Source organism: Bidens hawaiensis, unplaced genomic scaffold, assembly GCF_021521415.1.
Source record: "Bidens hawaiensis isolate Kalapana, Puna unplaced genomic scaffold, B.hawaiensis_p1.1 tig00020348_1, whole genome shotgun sequence".
NCBI classification, from domain to species: Eukaryota; Viridiplantae; Streptophyta; class Magnoliopsida; order Asterales; family Asteraceae; genus Bidens; species Bidens hawaiensis.
In genome coordinates this window covers 305,641-325,435 of record NW_027493099.1, presented here as the reverse complement: position 1 = coordinate 325,435, position 19,795 = coordinate 305,641, and the positions used below count along the sequence as shown (strand labels likewise).

The following is a 19,795-nucleotide window of genomic DNA, read 5'->3' as shown; positions in this document are numbered from 1 at the left end:
AGCACCATAATCAACCTCTAGTCCTCAACAAGTCACCGATCAACCAGAATCACATGTTCCAGAATCACAGACTGAACCAGTTGCAACTTCTACTGAGCCAACATTTATGGAGCTGTTGTCCAGTGATTTTGGTGATGATTTTGATTTTGAAACAGATATTCCACACTCCGACACTGCAGATATTCCTTCTGGGTCCTCCGGTCAATTTGATCAAGGTCAGTCTAGTTCAGATGTTTCTGAAAAGGTTGCTCGAATCCTGGCTATGCAGGAAAGTTATCTTCAGAACAAAGGAAAAGGAGTGGTTCTCGAGAATACTCCTATGGATGTCCAAGCTCTACAAAGACGAGTTTTCGAACTCGAACAGGATTCGGTAATCAAGGATGTTCGCATTCAGGAGCTTTTGGAAAGCAATTCAAATAAAGACTTCAAAATTAAAGAATTGCAGTCCGGAATGGGAGGTCTAACTGCTATGTATCTCGATCTCCAACAAAAGCTATTTCAGAAGTTTGGAGTTGAGTTCAAAAGTAATGAAGACATGGTATATCAAACTCCAACTACTGATCAAGACAAAGATTCTAATGCTCATCCAGACGATAACATTGGTGTCAGCCGACAAGAAGAATCAGATTCTCTGAATCGTTACTTGGATGCACCATCTGTTACAAAAGAGAAGTATGACAGAATTAAGAAGAAGTTTCTTGAGAAGGGAAAGAAGAAGCTAGTAATAAAGAACTCGGATCAAAATGTTGTATCTTCATATCACCCAGAGAGATATGTTGTTACACTTCAGAAGGGGTTCTCTGACAAATACGGTGTTTGATCAGGAGTTCTATCATGGGGTTTTGATGCAGATAAGAGCATGTGGTGGGTCAAGAGAAAGTCAGGGATAATGGAGTACTACAAAAAGATGAAGGACTTTGGCTCTTGGACTAAAGTTGATTTAAGTGACTTAATAAATGCTCCATTTTCAAATCCATCACACGACAAACGGGGCACAGATTTCTGGAACTTTCTCAGGCGTCAAGTTGATAGAGGCTTTCCAAATATGCCGACTGCTGAATCTTTTCTGAAGAAAGCCAAAGGAGTCCTGGATCCACGAACTGGGAAAACTATGGTGAATGTGATGTGGCCTCCCACAAAGAAAGATACTTACATTCCCGTACCTGGTGCCATTCTCGAGGGTACATTGGACAACATGAGATTCTGGTTCTTTGATCTCTTTACTGCCACAGTTGTTGTCAAGCTACAAAAGGGGAAAGGTCAATATTGTTTTGTTGACCCTAAGGATCTGTTGAAATTTCATGAGAGGGATATCAAGACACTCAGTACGCATCAGATCAGTGCTGATGGCCTTTTTGAAACAGCCACCAAAGAATACACAAGCATGGTGGCATCTATCATAAATAACAAGTTTTGGCAAGGAGGATTGAAGGATGCGTATATTGATTACTTGGAGGAGGAGTAAAGACAAAGCTACAAACCAAGGGGGAGATTGTTGGGCCTAGTTTTGTGGTTTGAGTTTGTTTATCCTTAGTTGGGCTTGGGATTTTGGGTGCATATGTAAACCGAGAACACATTTGTGTTCTCGGTGGGCTTGGTGTTATTTGGGTCGGCCTTTGGTTGGTTTCCCTATATATAGAGGTGTGATGTATAGGGTTATGGCTATTCATTCTCATTATTATCAAATATTGTAAGTGCTTAAGCACCTGACGTATTCAATATATATAGGTGTGTTTTGAAGCAATTCTGTGTTACTTTTACTGTTCTTATTCGTGTTCTTGAATCACCGAGTGTAAATGGTAAACTTGGTACCGTACAAGTAATGCCTCCATATCTTAAGGGCAAACACCACAGCTCCGAGTTCCAAATCATGGGTCGTGTAGTTCTTCTCGTGAACCCGTAGTTGTCGAGAGGCATAGGCTATAACCTTCTCGAGTTGCATCAGCACACAACCGAGACTTTGTATCAATGCGTCACAATGTACCTCAAAATTCTCTGTTCCCTCGGGTAGGGCTAGAATAGGGGCGCTACAGAGTTTGGTTTTCAACAGTTGAAAAACGGATTCTTGCGCGTCTCCCCAATTGTACTTAGTACCCTTGTGAGTCAAAGCGGTGAGGGGTTGAGCAATCTTTGAAAATCCCTCGATGAAACGCCGGTAGTAGCCGGCCAGTCCTAGGAATTGCCGCACCTCAGTCGGAGTCTTAGGCGCTTCCCAGTTTTTGATGGCCTCTACCTTACCGGGATCGACATGGATACCGTTCTCGTTGATCACATGTCCTAAAAAGTGAACCTCGCGAAGCCAAAATTCGCATTTCGAGAGTTTTGCGTACAGTTGTTCCTTCTGCAATAATTCCAGAATTACCCTTAAGTGTTCCTCGTGGTCTGCCTTGTCCTTGGAATAGACCAGGATATCGTCAATGAACACAATCACAAATTTGTCGAGGTACGCCTTGCATACTCGATTCATGAGATCCATAAATACGGCTGGTGCGTTAGTTAAGCCAAAAGGCATAACCGAAAACTCGTAGTGACCATACCGTGTTCTGAAAGCCGTATTTGAAATATCTTCCTCGCGCACTCTAAGCTGATGGTAACCAGATCTCAGATCGATCTTCGAGTAGTAACTCGATCCTTGAAGCTGGTCAAACAGATCATCAATTCGAGGTAAGGGATAACGGTTCTTAATCGTCACCTTGTTCAGTTCTCTGTAGTCGATGCACATGCGGAAAGTCCCGTCCTTCTTTCGGACAAATAAGACAGGGGCTCCCCATGGCGATGAGCTAGGTCGGATAAAACCCTTATCCAACAAATCTTGCAACTGAGTGGACAGTTCCTGAAGCTCCGCCGGTGCGAGCCGATACGGAGCTCGTGCTATGGGTGCTGCACCGGGGGTCAACTCGATTTGGAATTCGACTTGTCGAATAGGAGGGAGTCCAGGCAAATCCTCCGGGAAAACTTCCGGAAAATCTCGCACAATCGGTATATCTTCAATTCGCTTCTCTTCCGCGGGTTTCTCAACAATCTGCGCCAAAATTGCCGGATGACCCATTCGTAGATACTTCTGCGCCTTCATGAGGGTAATGACGCTGGTGGTCATGCCGTTTCTCTCGCCCCGGATCGAAATGATCTCACCGGAAAGGGTAGTAATGTGGACTATCTTGTCGTGACATATAATCTCCGCTCGGTTCTCGGATAACCAGTCCATGCCGACCACTACATCGAAACTACTAAGCGTAAAAGGAATAAGGTCGATATCAAAGACATGACCTGCCAGTTTTAACTTACATCCCGCAAGTACATGAGTCGTTACTATAGTCTTACCGTCAGCTAATTCAACAGGAAACTTAGCATCTAACGGGGTTGGAGTTAGGTCTAAGAGTTGACTAAAGGCTTTCGACACAAAACTTCTATCAGCTCCAGTGTCAAACAATACAGAAGCAAAACAATCGTTCACAGGGAACTTACCAGTCACCACGTACGGATCATTGCGGGCTTGACCCGACCCAATAACAAAAGCTCTTCCTTTACCATTGTTTCCACCACCACTGCCACTTCCATTACCTCCATTGTTGTCGTTCTGTTTCAGCTTGGGATAATCTTTCCTGAAATGACCTTCCTGCCCACATTCGAAACATCCCTTCGTCGTCATAGGTGGTTTAGGAGCACCCTTTGCCGCAAGGTCTCCTCTACATTCCTTTGCCTGGTGACCCATCTTTCCGCATCTCAGACACTTGACATGGTCACACGGGCCAGCATGATGATAGTTACACCTGTTGCACTTCGGGTACTTCCCAGCATAGCCGCTCGAACCCTGCCCGCTACCGTTGTTATTGTTATTGTGACCCTGATTGTTGAAGCTCCGGGTGAATTCGGGCTTTCGGTAGTGTTGCTGCTGTGGGGGGTTCGAGGATGAGGATCTGGTGTTGTCAAACTTTCTCTTTCCGCTGCTCGGGTTGTTGCTGTTGTTGTCAGCACTCGGGTTGTCACAGGCTTTAGTGGTTGAACCCCTAGGTGGTAGCGAACCTTGGGTCACTGCTTGATCCGTTAGTTTGTGAGCTAACCGAATCGCTTGTTGAATCGTGGCTTGTCTGGAAGACGTCACCATGCCCTGAATCTGCGGTGCTAACCCATCAATATACATTTCAATCCTCTTACTCGGCGGGTCTACCATCCGTGGACACATCACAGCCAACTCGTGAGAACGGGTGGTGTAGGCTTCGATTTCTGAACCCACCATCTTCAATGACCAAAACTCGGATTCCAACTTTGCAATCTCCTCCCTAGGACAGTACTCTTCTCGCATCATGTTTTTGAACTCCTCCCAGTTCATAGCGTTAGCCAGTTCCAATCCAAGAATCTGTACGTTTGAATTCCACCAAGTGAGAGCAGAATCTTCAAGTGTTCCAGCAGCAAATTTGACCCTACTGGCAGGGGGGCAATTACACATCTCAAACGCCGATTCGGCCTTCTCAGCCCAACGCAGGAAGCCTATAGCTCCCTCGGTGCCCTTAAACGAACTGGGCTTGCAGTCAAGGTAATTCTTGAAGGTACACGTTCCAATTGGACCTCCAGCTTGGTTCTGAACATGTGCGGCTAGAGCGGCCGCCGCGTGGTCATTCAGCAGAGTTTGGAGTTCTGCTGCAGTCAGGTTGATGTCACCTTATAAAACAGTAGCATCCACCTAGTATTGTAAGGAACATAATCCTAGATATCTCCTATATCTTGAAACAATGACTGCTTGACCGGGTGAATGATGGTGGCCGCCGGTTGGTATGGATCATGAAGCGGCTGGATGATAAGAAAACGTTGCTAGTGCTATTTCTGTTCGGGTCCTTGCTACTTGGAGTTGCTCTTGCAAGTCTATCATCTCGGCTTGCATCTTTCTCATAATATTCATCTGTTGATCACTAGCCTCTTGCATTTCCTTCATTGCCGTTGTCAGGCGGGAAATTTCCTCTTTAGTTTCGGTTCCATCTTTTAACAGTCCGGATACGTTAGCTCTCGTATAGCGCATGTAACCCACGTCACGCTCCAAACAAGAAACAACAGCTGCGAGCACACGCTCTACAGGTTCGGTTATGGGTGGTAGGGTGATGGGGTAAGCAGGATGGTTCGGGTGGGGTAGCGGGGGAACTTGTTCGCGATAGACCATACGTCTGATCATATTAGGGTACCAATCCCAGCTAACTTCGTTTTCGTACATGCCTCCGGATAAGCGATACCTCTTCGGTGCGGGAGCTTCGAGTTCCGGGACTACACGAGGTGGCGATGAGTTAGGTAACTGTGGCTCCTTCCCATGAGCATGAGTCATCTGATCGGACGAGGATGATGGTAGAGTCGACATCCCTACAGGTAAGCCGTGTATGCGCGCGTACGAGTGAAAGAGGTAAAGAGATAAGATAACAAAGACTACACAAACATATGCAGTGCGTATTATTATAACTAATGGGTCGTCGCGGTTATAGTCTAGTATGCATGCAGCTTCTAGTTCACTATAACCAATGGCTCTGATACCAATCTGTCATACCCTCAAAATCCACTAACGGAGTTTTACCGTCAGAGGGTGTGAACTAACAGGATCAGATTCATTAGTTATAATCAAACCATAAAACAAAGTTTTCAAACCACGAAAACGTTTACGAGTAATTAAGTGCGGAAGCGTAAAAACCATGAAATAAATGTTGCGTCACGCAGGACGACTTAAACCAAATGATAACAGTTTTAAAAAAAATGGTTTGCATAACAAAAGCGTTTCAAGCAATGTATGATCCTATATCGCGCGCCCGCCTCGGCTACCTGAGAATAACATACTAAAAGTGTCAACACAAGGTTGGTGAGTTCACAAGTTTAAATAAAATAAAGCGTTTAGCGTTCGCGTTCAGCGTTTTGCGTTTAGCGTTTTGCGTTCAGCGTTTTGCGTTACCAGATAGTGTTAAATCAATTATATATCGATAGGTAGCTAGCCTATACAACAAGTATTACAAAGTGTTCGACACCGAAGCTGACTGTTTATCAAGTGCCTTGTCACCAGGTCATCCAGACCATGGTACGTGTTAGCCAAAATTACACCCGCTCGACCTCCAGTCGAGTTTAGCATTGGGTGGGGTTTGTCAAACCCAGTAGTACTACTCAACAGTGACTCGCTATTCCAAATATTAACCGGTTCGATGTGTAGGACTTCAAATGTTTCGTTTGCCACTTAGCCTTTACAAGTGATATATAATTTACTAACAAAATCTTAAATGCGTTTATCGGAGTATGTTGTCTCCCCCAAGTGAAAAGCGTTTAAAACAGTTTAAAGGGGTAAGTGAAACTCATTGTTTGCGAAGAATTCCCAAAATAAATCACCAAGTGATGCGCGTCACAGAAAACTCTCTCTAGCGTTCTAAAACAACAAGGAGATTTTCTAAGTATCGGAACTAATATCGAGTCTCTAGACCCGGCACATAATTCCTAATCACAAGATACGTTTCGTGTTTGTTTGTGAATCGTGTGTGACTTAACGAGTACATTTGTGATACGATACGTGTGTGAGCAATTATTTACGTGTCATGTATTAATAATGTACATCACTAGCAATTACTCCCCGTAAGAGCAATTTGGTCACACATAACAATTAACTAGCAATTATTCCCCGCAAGGGCAATTTGGTCAAAACACGACAACTATTTAGCAAGTATTCCCCGCAGGGGCAAATTGGTCAAAACATAACAATTAACTAGCAATTATCATGTTTCATGCATTTTCACAAAATTCAGCAGCTAGTTTCACCGAGACAGAAATTCTACTTGAAAGATTGTACTATTCCACCGATCATAGCATCTCAATTAATTTACCAAAAAATCATCACTAAAGCATGCATGTGTTAGGTTTCCAGGACATATTTTATTTTATTTTTATTCCACATAGATTTCTCATAATGATCAAACCACTACAGCAAGATCATAACAGTCAAATTCATGCGCAACAGAATGTTATTTGAAATTCCCGTTAAATGAAAAATCCAACAAATGCAAGACCACTTGGGTTAGGTTCCTAACTCAATAAGTCAACTTCCAGAAGTGAAACCAACCCAATTATTCTCGTAGTTCATGAGATATAACATTTACAAAATAACCTAACAGCAGGTCTAACAACTCAGCTTTGCACAACGTTTTTGTAAAATCATAAAGGTTAACTTTTACACGTCCAAAAATTGCAAATTTATATTCTTTAGAAACTAGACTCAACCTAGTTTACTGTAGTATTAATAATCTCAACCAATTTTCACATTTACACCCCGTAACAGTCAATTGAACATCAACAACACAATCTGTCCAGAAACTGTTTGTATCCAAACTCAACATATTAACCATCTATAGACCACAATCCGTTCATATGACATTCTAGACACCATAATCATTATCCATGCACATAAATTACATATTACATACATGCTTAGGGTTTTGTTTGAACTCAAAATCAAAGACACAACGATTAACATGTAATAACACCAATTCTAGTTATCATATCACAATCAATCCATCATCAAATCAAGATAAAACATATGAACCCATATACATATGAAAATCGGACTTAGGGTTTATAATTATACCTTCAAAAACACCAATACAAGCAAGAGGAAGGTAGAAGATGGCTAGAAACGGATGTAGGATGCTTCAATTGCGAAAGACAAGATCAAAAATCAAAGGATATGCGTGTGTATGTGAGCCGATCGCAAGGGAGATAAAGGGGGGGCTGGCCGTCGGTTATGAGGGAGAGAAAGAGAGGCTAGGGTTTTAGTTTAATATTATTTAATAACAATCATGTTACATCTAGGTCCCTCCACTTTCAAATGTTACTTTTCTAGCTTAATTAACTAGTTCTAGCACATTGAGTTAACGTTTATAACAATGTTATAACATAACACATAAGCCTAACACATAATTATCACATAATTATTGTTTTGGCGTTTTTCGTTTATTCACCAATCGTTTGCGTCAACTCGTTTGCGTTTCGGTGCAAATCCCGAAAGACTACACATGTAGTAAGTGTCAAGCGTCATTTAAACCCTAGTTTAAATGTAATGAGGTGTGCGTTATAGATTCAGTGATCTTTAAGTTTGAATTGACGGAGTTGAGTTAACGGAGTTAACAGAGTTAACCTGAAATTGACGATTGTCACATAGGATATTAGTAAAACAAACAATATAATTGTTACGTGTATTTAACTTGTTTGTGTGGACGAGATGTGTTGTTTATTGATTTGTTGAAATAAAATGAGTTAAATAAATATTGTCACTTTAAATAGTGTCTTGTGTTTTTGGGCAATCCGTTGCACCCCGGCATGTTCCTCCGCCTTTGGTCGGGGTGTGACACGTCAGGTGGTGGCGGTCAGGCAGCGACAGTGGTGGCGGGGGTGATCATCAGGTGGTGACGGTGACAACGGTTGCGGTGCTTAGGAGGAGGATGGTGGTGGTGATAGCATTGGCAGTGGTGACGACGACAGTGGTGGTGGAAGCGGAGGTGGTGGTTGTGGCGACGACGACTGTGGCTGTTAGATGGCTGTGGTTGTCGTTGTTAGGTGGTGGTGTTGTTACGAAAGTAAGGTGAAGGATGAATGACATGAAATAAAGAAGATAGTGTCAATGAATGGTTTTGACAAAATGAGATTCCATGTGTAATGGATGATTCAATTCCATTTAGCAACCAAACACTATTTTTTTCACTCCCACTCAATGAATCATTTCACCCCCTGTCATATCTACATACTAAATGCTACATAACAGTCTGTTTGAATGTGATAATGGAATGGATGAGGGAATGGAATGCATGGGAGAACGAAATGGACAAAGGAGTTGAATGGATCATCACTATTCCATTGTCTTATCTGATTACCATGTAGTAACTAGGAATGAAGTGGATTTTTTACTTTATGCTGTTAGGTAAGCAGAAAAAGTAAGAAATAAAATGAATTTGGTGGTTAGCGGTGATGGTAGTGGTGGGTGGGGGTAACGGTGATGGTGGTGGGTGACAAACGGTGGTGGGATGTGGTCAGTGATGGTTGTTGGTGGTGGTGGCTGGAGGCGGTCAGTGACGGTGGTTGGTGGTGGCAGGTGTTGTAGCGGGTGGCGAGGGTAGTGATGGGCAATGACAGTTTTATAAAAGTCGAATTCCAAGGCCTTGAATTTGACGATTACTTGGTCCTCAAACCTCCACCTTGGCGACTTTTTCCAACTCGAACATTGTACGGCCATGGTTAAACTTGGTCAAGACCCGGTCTACTCGGCCAACATCAATTTTGACTTTTTAAGTAGAAACTATTGAAAACAACTTAAAACTATATTTCTATCACAAACATGATGAATTGTTTTAAATTGTTATTTTAAACACGTATAATTTGAATTATGGATCATCACTATTCCATTGTTTTAAATTCACAAAAAATATTCTTATATGACATGAATTATGCTTGTTTTGACATATTAATAATATCCGGTAATTATTTTTCGTTATATTTATCATGCCCGAGTACTCCCTCTAAGGGGGTGGGCTGTCTAGCGACTATGGCAACATTGGGCGGTGGTAGTGGTTGGTGGTGGTAGAGGCTGGCGCTAATGAAGGAAGCAAGGGTTGTGGCGGGTGGCGGGTGTTAGTGATGGCGAGCGGTGATGGTGGCGGGAGGGAGTAGATGGGTGGTCACTGGCGGCGACAGTGGTCGGTAGCGGCGGTGGTAATGGTCGCTGGTTGTAGTGGGAAGGCGGTGGAGGTGATCAGGGTGAAAGATAAGAGAGAATGAAAAAACAAGGGAGTTGGATGAAATGAATTTGAGTAGGGGTGCGAACGAGCCGAGTCGCTCGCGAGCTACTCGAGATCGACTAGTGAAAAAGCTCAATCGAGCCCGAGCCTAAAAGTAAGCTTTTTAATAAGCGGGTCCGAGCCTAAAAGTAAGCCATGGGCCCGAGCCTAAAAGTAAGCTCGTTTAATAAACGGGCATGTCATTTATATATATTTTTTTAATATATATAGGTGACTTTCACTAATTGGATCTTTGAACATAACGAGTTTTATTTCGCCGCACTGTCGTGCATTCGGGCGAGTGTTCACGGGCGTTGGACTTAGGTGAAGGTTTTTCCCGGATCGAAAGACGAGTGTATCCCGATACGATGAAATTAGCCAATAGCCCATTTGAAAGATTATTGGGCCGTAAAAAAAAAGTTAAACTAGGAATCGTCATTTCGGTTATGAGCTAACGAACCAACATAAATGAGAAACAAAAAAAATATTAGTTGTGACTATCGAAGTAATAATATATATCAACCATCGGGCTCAATAAGATCCCTTACTTCTTGTTCCAAAACTTGATCTGGGCCTGGGCTTGAGCCTTAGCCCACCTCTCTTGCAAGTTGCAAGTTGCAAGGTTTGATGTGGCTATTGGGCCTATTGGCATTGGATCGCTTTGTTCAAAAAATCAAAAGCAATAACGAACATCAACTGCTGCTTCATTGAAAAGTACAGCTCGTAATGCATAATTTACAAGTATACATGTTTACTTTCGTTGTAAGTTTCATCACACGATCATTTTCCGGTTTTTCATTGTGCTTCATTATTATTAGAGTATTTCCGACTCATTTCCTACCATATATCCATATATGTCATATAATTATACTAAACGTTACTATATTTTTCTTTCACGTTTAATTAAATAATAATTTTTTATAGTTTTTTTGTTATCTTTTCTCTCTCTTTCATTCACAACCACTTTTAAAAAATATTAAAGTATTATACGATATGAATCCCATATAACATTTTCTCTCTACTCTACTCACAACTACTAATCAACCATAGTCCTCACATAAAATATAGGGAATAGGCTAAGGGCATGTTTGGGATTGAGTTTGAAATACCTTATTGGCTTATTGGCTTTTTCAGAAAACCAATAAGTTAAATGGTGTTTGGCAATCACAAAAAAACCTTTTTTTTAACTTTTTAAAATGGTTAAAAAGCAGTTTTACAAAAGCCATAAATTTGACTTTTTAAAATGGCTAACACTTTTCAAACTCAATCCCAAACATGCTCTAACGTCTTGTTCTTGAGTTTTTTAAGGAAAGGAGATGGAAAGATAAGAACGGGAAGGGAAGGGAATAAATTTTTTTTAATTAGATGTGTTTTTGAGTTAGAAGAAAATTGAAGAAAAGGAAAGGATAACTATATTATCCATTATTCATTTTTTGAGAGAATAATTTATTAGAAAAAAAAACATCGTAAGAATGATCTTATTAATTAATCAACGAATTTTCTTTTCTCTATTCTGAAGACGACTTTGATCGGTAATCAGAAGAATCGCCGGCGAACCAATTACAGAAATTAATCAGTAAGTGCTCTATGATATTCTGTATTCCCGTATATGTATTCGTCTGTTGTTGATTTATTAAACCTTAGATAATGTTTATGCAAATCACTCGAAATTACTGTGTGTATTTAGGAAGTTAATTATGGCTAAATAAACATCTTCTCTGCTCTAGATTGCCTATACTTATCTTGGAATTTGTATCTGATTTTATGTTGCTCGTATCACAATATTCTCAACTTTTCATTAGATTTGGTTTAAACATCGGCAAACGGGCGACAAGCTGCGTATGCTGCGCATATCAAAATGATACGATATTTATTAACATCTCTGAATTTAACATGGTTTAATAAAACTTTTACATATGAATTTCAGATTTTCCATCACCGTAAGCTTTCGAATCTTGCTTTTTAATGGCGTCTAGTTCTCACAAAGGTAGCGGTTACTATGGCGCGGTTCCATTTAGATCAAGGTAGTTTGTATATTGTAATATTCTCAAGTTTATTTCACAGTAAGTAGAAAAATAAAAAGAATGTTTAAATTCTCTAACTGTATATTGTATGTTTAAATCTCTTTGTTTGTTTGTTTATTTTTTAATTTATAACAGAGTAGGTCTTACCACCAGGCCCGTTACTAACTCTGATGAAATCCAGCTGCGCATTGATCCGATGCATGCTGACCTGGATGATGAGATCAACGGCCTCCATAATCAAGTTAAACAGTTAAAGAATGTAACTAACTTTTATATTTATTCTATATTTTTGAGTTACTATATTCTGGGATTACACAAACTGTATAATCCTGCCTTAATATCGTCAAACGCCTAACAATATACTTTTTTCATGAGTTGTTTTTTGATTGTTGTGTAATTGGTAGCATCAGAGATAGAGTCAGAAGCCAAGAATCAAAATGAGCTTATTAGTCAACTGGTAAGTTTTTATAACAGAAATATTTGGAAAACAAAAGGTTTATTAACCTGTCGTGTTGTTTGCAGCAAATGGCATTAATGAAAGCTGAAGCAGGGGTGAAGAACAATATGAGGAAGTTAAACAAAAGCATCATTCAATCCGGATCGAACCATGTTCTTCATGTCGTTCTGTTTGCGCTTTTTTGCGTTTTCCTGGTTTATATGTGGTCTAAAGTTTCAACAAGATGAGCTGTTAAGATATGTTTCATATGTAGTATTTTAGAAAATATGATTTACATTATACCCCTTGTTTACAATGGGCTATATCATACATATATACAAACTATGTTTCTGAAACCCTATCCAAAACCAAACACTAATCAAGATAGTTATCACTTTTACAAGTTTGTCTTTTAAGCGTGGTAGAGATCATCGATCTAAATTTTACAAAATTTGGTTCAAGAGACGAGAGATATAAGAAGAAAAATAACAGTTCTTCTATTCCATATGTTTTTTTAGCCAAAGATCACTTACATATATGAGTAAAGATTGAGTTTGAATGTGTGGGAGGGTGAATCCAATTTTAGAAGAAAACTTGATTAGTGTGAAGAACAAGTTTAAATATCATACATCGACCAAATGGTAAGGTCAATGCCAATAATCATACTAATGGGGCGGTGGTCTGTTGACAAACACAAACGTTTGGGTTTAGTTGGGGGAAGTTTTGGGTCCAAGTCATATAGACGACAAAGTTTAAAAAGAAATTCTTAGTTAGAAATTTTTGTTTTTGTTTTGTGTTCTGTTTTGTCAATATTTACCTTTAAAACATATTAAGGGGTCGGGTTTGTGAAGGCTTTGAGCCTGTTTTGGACTCCTGGAGGTTGGCAAGTAGAATCACAAATGGGTTGGTTTTAGTTAAGTTTTTTTAGGCCCGTATTTTATGTTTCATAATTTATACACACGTTTCCATTAAATGTCAACAACAAATATACAACTTACACAAAATCATATAAGCTAAACTTGTTTTGAGCATAAAAAACATATAACATATACAAAAACATACAACCTACACATGTATTTCAACATCAATAACTATATAAATTATACAAAAATACATATATCCTACATGTGTACATTAAATATTAACAAAAATATATAACATACAATTGTGTTTTTGCATAAAACATATAATGTGTACAAAAAATATATAAGACATATGTATTTCGACATCAACAAGTATATATACGCTACACATGTATATTTTAAAATACAATCTTCAAATGTTATTGTTAATATTAAATGCACATGTGTAGGCTATGTGTATTTTCGTATATGTTATATATAATTGTTGATACTAAATATGTACATATGAAGTTATAAACACAAGTGCATGCTTATGTTTTTGTGTAAGGTGTATACTTTTATTGATATTTAATGTATACATGCGTAGAAGATATGTATTAATGGGGTAGTTTATATATAACAGTTCACACCGAATTACATGTGTGGGCTGCATTTTTTTGTGCATGTTATATGTTTTTATGTAGGTTGCATATTTTTCGTTAATATTTCTAGAATCCATTACCTTCATTCTAAGCTTGTTTTTGATAGAAATGATAGAGACGGGTTGTTACGAGCCAAACAAAAAATAAATAAATAGTAAATCGAAAGCTATGATTAGGGTCATAGGTTTTGATATACTTGATACCGGACCACAAAATTTACCATTTTAAACTTTATTTTTAATAAGAAGGTTGCTTGATAAAACTGGTAAATCTCATGAGTTGATAGCATAATTCAGTAATAATTTGGAAGCTAAAAACGGCTAAATAAAAGCTACACAATTTCAAGAAACACAGTAGGTTATTTAAACTATCTTTAGATTTTTTTTTCTTGAACATATGCGATTAAAAGTTTCGAATATGGCAACTTTTAATCAGTTGTACCGGTCAATAATTTGTAAACGGGTCAACTTTACAAAAATAGTTTTTCTTACATTCATTGTGACGGATCATTTGGACTTAAAGGATCAACATTACAATTGTTATCGATCAGTTTCAAGTTTTAGGTATCGATCAAAATAAAAAGATTACGACCATAGGCATTTTTTGTATTTTTGCACACTCCTCACCGTGCCACGTAAACGTCATATTTCACCCCACTACATTTCACTCTCTTCCACTCTATCAAGGAAGTACTCTCTAATATGTTACCCCCACTTTTCAAATAAAATAATAATTTTATTCTATTCAAGTTATTAATATAACTAAACAAAAAAACATAATAATATAATTAATAACACTACCTTGCATGTATAATATTTAATAAAAAAACATAACTAATTTGTTGATAGGTCGTAAATATGATCCGCTAAATCTGAATTATGATGCGTTTGCGCGTCACAATCATGTGTATAAAAAGAGGAACGACCGAATTAGATTTGTCATTGGATGAAAATCCATAGTTAAATCGAATTAAGGGTTAAGTTTAGGGAGATTTGTTATTTTTTGGTAAGATAAAAATGAATAATGAGGGTTTATTTATATTGTTTGATAAATTACTTATTTTTTTTCATAAATATTAATGGGTGGTGATTTAGTCGGGGGAATTCCCCAAACTCACTTGCCGATGAGCGGCCCAATATGAGGGGTATGGTGTTTGCTGCCGGCTCTTAGTCTTTCATCGCCATTTTGGCATCCACGCCCCTCAGTCTAAGAGACGTATAAAAACAACAGGAGTTATGACAAATCACATGCTACTGTTTGAAACACGGAATTATAATTGGACAAAACCAAAAAAATAAAAATCATCAAGAGTCAGAATGGCTGGCTGATCATATGATTTTGCCAAAAACTTGTAAGTCACAAGAAAGAAACATTTTTCTATGTATACAAACTTTTAAAGACAAAAACCTGAACAACAAAACTTGAGGGACCCAATGTCCCAATGTAATTAAAAAAAAATGAAAGGTTGTAGGCTTGTAGCTATCAATTTCAGATTGTAAAATCATACATATCTTATAACTAGCGTGAAGTAACTAATTGTAGGGGACTACAAATATGAAACTTGTATTTATAATCCAGACGTTTCCACTCTTATATCTTATTGTGACATCATAACTCATATCTAGCCATCTAGGCTAATACTCGTCAGGTATCACGTAACACATATTATATACCCGTTAATTTGTTAAACGTTACAATCTCTACAAAGTAGGAATCGACTTGAAAGAAAAGATAACCAGATCGAGTTTTAAAAGTAGATCGAAAAGATAATCTCGTAATTATTTAAAGTTTAAATAGTCATAAAAGATAATCCCATAATTAATTACGTGATAACTATTTGTCTTAGATTTCCATGTACATTTCAATATATATTAATTTTTTAATAATTGTCCACCTAACAGAGAATTGTCTAGGTATAGTTTGAATGAACAAATACATATATTGGTTATCGACCGATTATCAGCTAGTACCATAGTCATCCAACACCCGCAACAAAACTAAAATACTCGTTTTAACACTCGAATAATTTCCCAACCTAAAATTAAAATGGGAACCCTTTATTATCGGCAAACAGTTTTAGGTATAGAAAGATTCAAATGATCTGTTAGGATATTGTAACACCCCACAACATATATCTACAAAGATTTGAATTTGACTACTTCATATTCATATCCTTACCTTTGTAACCTAATCAAAAACATATATTATACACATTCTAATAATCCATGCAACCAATTCGTTACTTTAACAATGAATATTGAGGATAATATTGAGGATGAAACTACAGGCCACCACCATGGCCACCAAAGTCAGCCCACCGGCTAAAAAAACACTAATGATCCTCAACTGCATATTATTAGCAGTCGGAAACTCCGGCAGGCCGTTGATCATGCGCCTTTACTTCCTCCACGGTGGCAAACGCATCTGGCTCTCCGCCTTCCTCGAAACGGCCGGCTGGCCGTTTATTTTAATCGTTCTTATAGTTCTCTACTTCTGCCGCCTTTATAAAACAACCTCGGGCCATTGTCGGGTTGTTTACATGCGCCCGAGGTTGTTTTTAGCGGCGGCAGTTCTCGGTCTAATGACCGGGCTTGACGACTACTTATACGCGTGTGGTGTAGCCCGGCTTCCGGTCTCCACTACATCGCTTATTATCGCCTCTCAGCTTAGCTTCACCGCGTTTTTCGCGTTTTTGCTAGTGAAACAGAAGTTCACTGCTTACACGATAAACGCGGTGGTGCTGCTGACCGTTGGGGCGGCTGTGCTCGCGTTTCACACGAACAGTGACCGCCCTGACGGGGTGTCAAAGTCTGAGTATTTAAAGGGTTTTTTTTCTGACGGTGGCCGCCGCGGCGTTGTATGGGTTGGTGTTGCCGATGGTGGAGCTTACTTATAACAAAGCCAAACAGGCGATTACTTATACACTTGTGTTGGAGATTCAAATGGTGTTGTGTCTCTTTGCTACAATATTTTGCATCATTGGGATGATCATCAACAATGATTTCAAGGTAATATTTACAAGGCTTTGATTAAGTTAAGTAAATTCGTTTATTATGGTTTATTGGTCGATAATAATCTATACTTGCAATGTGGCCATTGTACAACTTCATACCCGCGCTAATGAAGAACTTGACTGATCCTAAACTCAACTAAAATGTTGTAATTTGTTTTGAAATGACAAATAAAAGTTAAAAGCCTAAAGGGTATACAAGGGTACCTATTGTTGGAGTGTAATTGCCTTTGATCATAACGAAAGAGATATTAGGAGTGTCGTTACAATTCCATATTGGCAAAGTACCTTTGTCTTGAAGTTTATGCCAATAAAGATGTTATAAATTGTTTTAAAACAAAATAAACTTCATCAAGGGTACACCGGCTTGTAAAGGAACCAAATGTTTGGTGAACTGTTTGTGAACCGTTCGATGGAAAGTTTGTTTGTGTTCGTTTATTTAATAAACGAACGAACATGAATACATGTTTCGTTCATTTACTTATGTTGGTTTACATATTAATAGAAAACAATTAAATATTATCTTGAAGAGTCATTTACTTAATGGATTTATTTATATTTGTTGATTTGTATTCATTCAGGTGTGTTCATTTATGCCCGTTTATGTTTGTTTGTGTTCATTTACATTTGTTCATAGATGTTCATTTGTGTATGTTTATCTTTGTTCAGTAATGTTCATTTATGTTCTTGAATTTTTCATTTAGAACTTAAACAAACGAACATAAACAAACAAGAACATGCTCATTTTTTAAATTAACGAACACGCTCGGTTCGTTTAGAGGCCTAGACGCACGTGTTACTTTATCATAATTAGACTAAGTTTTCTTTACAACATACTTTAAAGTTAGGACTTACGAGTAACATTGGTTGCATTATGAGTGTAGATTATTATTTGTCAATAAGTCATAGTTTGGGTTACCAAAATTAAATTTTTGATTAATTCAGTTTTGAGTTTTAAATTTATAAACCGATTCCATTAATTGTGTAGGTAATTCCGAGAGAGGCGACACATTTTGGTCTAGGCAAAGGTGCATATTACGTAGTATTATGTGTTGATGTAGTATTTTGGCAATGCTTCTTTCTGGGAGCCATTGGAGTGGTCTTTTGTGCGTCCTCGTTGCTGTCAGGAATAATAATCGCCGTCCTACTCCCAGTGACCGAGACATTGGCTGTGGTCTTTTATAAAGAACCCTTTCACGTCGAGAAGGGTATCGCACTTGTTCTATCTCTTTGGGGATTTACATCTTATTTTTACGGTGAGTATGAAAGCACGAAAAAGTTGGATATAGAACAATCTTCTAATGATCAACCTCAAACTAATTGCTCTGCAGTATGATATGCAATTGTTTAGAGTACTTTTATTTTTATTTTACATTGTTTTATTCCAAAATTATATGTAGAATATATGTTAATGGGGTTAGGTTATTAAAGGTTTTGTTATATAACTAGTGTGTATGAAGTAAATTGTTCTGATTAATCACATTTAATACATATAAAATATGAATTGAGGACGCGATCAGTGATGAAGATGGTGAGTGTTAAATACGCTACAAGGTTAGATTTTTTTTTCTTTTTCGTGTTATTATCAAGTAATGGTAATTGGATACCCCAAAGAAAGGGGATCGGTACATATATATAACAACAATTACACATGAAGTACAAAAGGAATAGGAAAAGAACAGGCACTATCATAAATGTAATTAAAGTAACATTAAATTATATTAACATCCCCCCGCAAGCGAAACGGTGGTGGCCCAACGCGAAGCTTTGCCCGAAAGAATTCAAACTGAGGCCGCGGAAGACTTTTGGTAAATATATCCGCCACCTGTAGCTTGGTTGGAATGAAGGCAGTGTGAAGCTTACCGGAAGCAACTAGCTCACGGATAAAATGATAATCCAAGTCTATGTGTTTAGCTCGTTTATGTGCGACCGGGTTTTGAGTGAGAAAAGGTGCACTTTGATTGTCACACAACAACGTTGGTCGAGCAGGAGGAAGAGCATGAAGTTCTTGGAGTAAATTGGTGATCCAAATAATCTCGGCTGCAGCATTGGCCATGGCTCGGTATTCAGACTCACAGCTTGATCGAGACACAGTCAGTTGTTTCTTTGCACTCCAAGAAACCAAGTTACCTCCAAGAAAAATAGAATACCCATATGTTGACCGACGTGTTTCAAGACATCTTGCCCAGTCTGCATCCGAATAACCAAGGATGTGATTTGTTCGTGGGCGAGAGAATTGAAGACCATATGTCAACGTGCCCTTTACATATCGCAAAATTCGTTTAACATGCTGAAAATGGGTAACTGTAGGAGCCTTTAAAAATTGGCTCACTTGATTCACGGCATATGAGATGTCGGGTCGGGTTATCGTCAAATATTGAAGTGCCCCAACAAGGGATCTATACTGAGTAGGGTCATTATATGGTTCACCATCAGTACGAAAATGTTCATTGGCGGCTAAAGGGGTATGAACTGGCTTTGAATCAAGTAGATTAGCACGTTGGAGAAGATCACAAGCATATTTGGATTGACTCAGAAAAATTCCATCACCGGTGCGAGCAACTTCAAGGCCAAGAAAAAAATTTAAGTCCCCCAAGTCCTTGATAGCAAACTCACGGTTTAGGTGGGTTATAAATGAGCTAATGACGGTGTCTTGGTTACCTGTTAAGATGAGATCATCTACATAAACAAGTAAGTACATAATGCACGAGTCTCGTTTAAAAATAAACAATGATGTGTTCGACAGGCTGCATGTGAACCCATTCTGTAAGAGAAACGAGCTAAGTCGGTGAAACCAAGCGCGATGTGCTTGTTTGAGGCCATAAAGAACTTTATTTAGGCGACAAACATGATTAGGGTATTTGGGATCAACGAAACCAGGGGATTGCTCCATAAAGACAAGCTCATTTAAATTCCCATGTAAGAAAGCATTATTCACATCAAGTTGGTGAAGCTTCCAATTACGAATAACAGCAAGAGATAAGACGGTTCGGATGGTAGAGGGTTTGACCACCGGACTAAAAGTGTAGGAATAGTCAATGCCAG

General features: G+C 38.6%; 1 pseudogene across 1 annotated transcript; it reads left to right on the top strand.

The window, feature by feature from the left end:
* The first annotated feature begins 15,828 nt into the window (after positions 1-15,828).
* LOC143560524 (purine permease 3-like) lies at positions 15,829-18,201 on the top strand (annotated as a pseudogene). The gene is made up of 2 exons (XR_013140138.1): positions 15,829-16,748; positions 17,739-18,201. The product of XR_013140138.1 is annotated as a purine permease 3-like (transcript).
* The last annotated feature ends 1,594 nt before the right edge of the window (positions 18,202-19,795 follow it).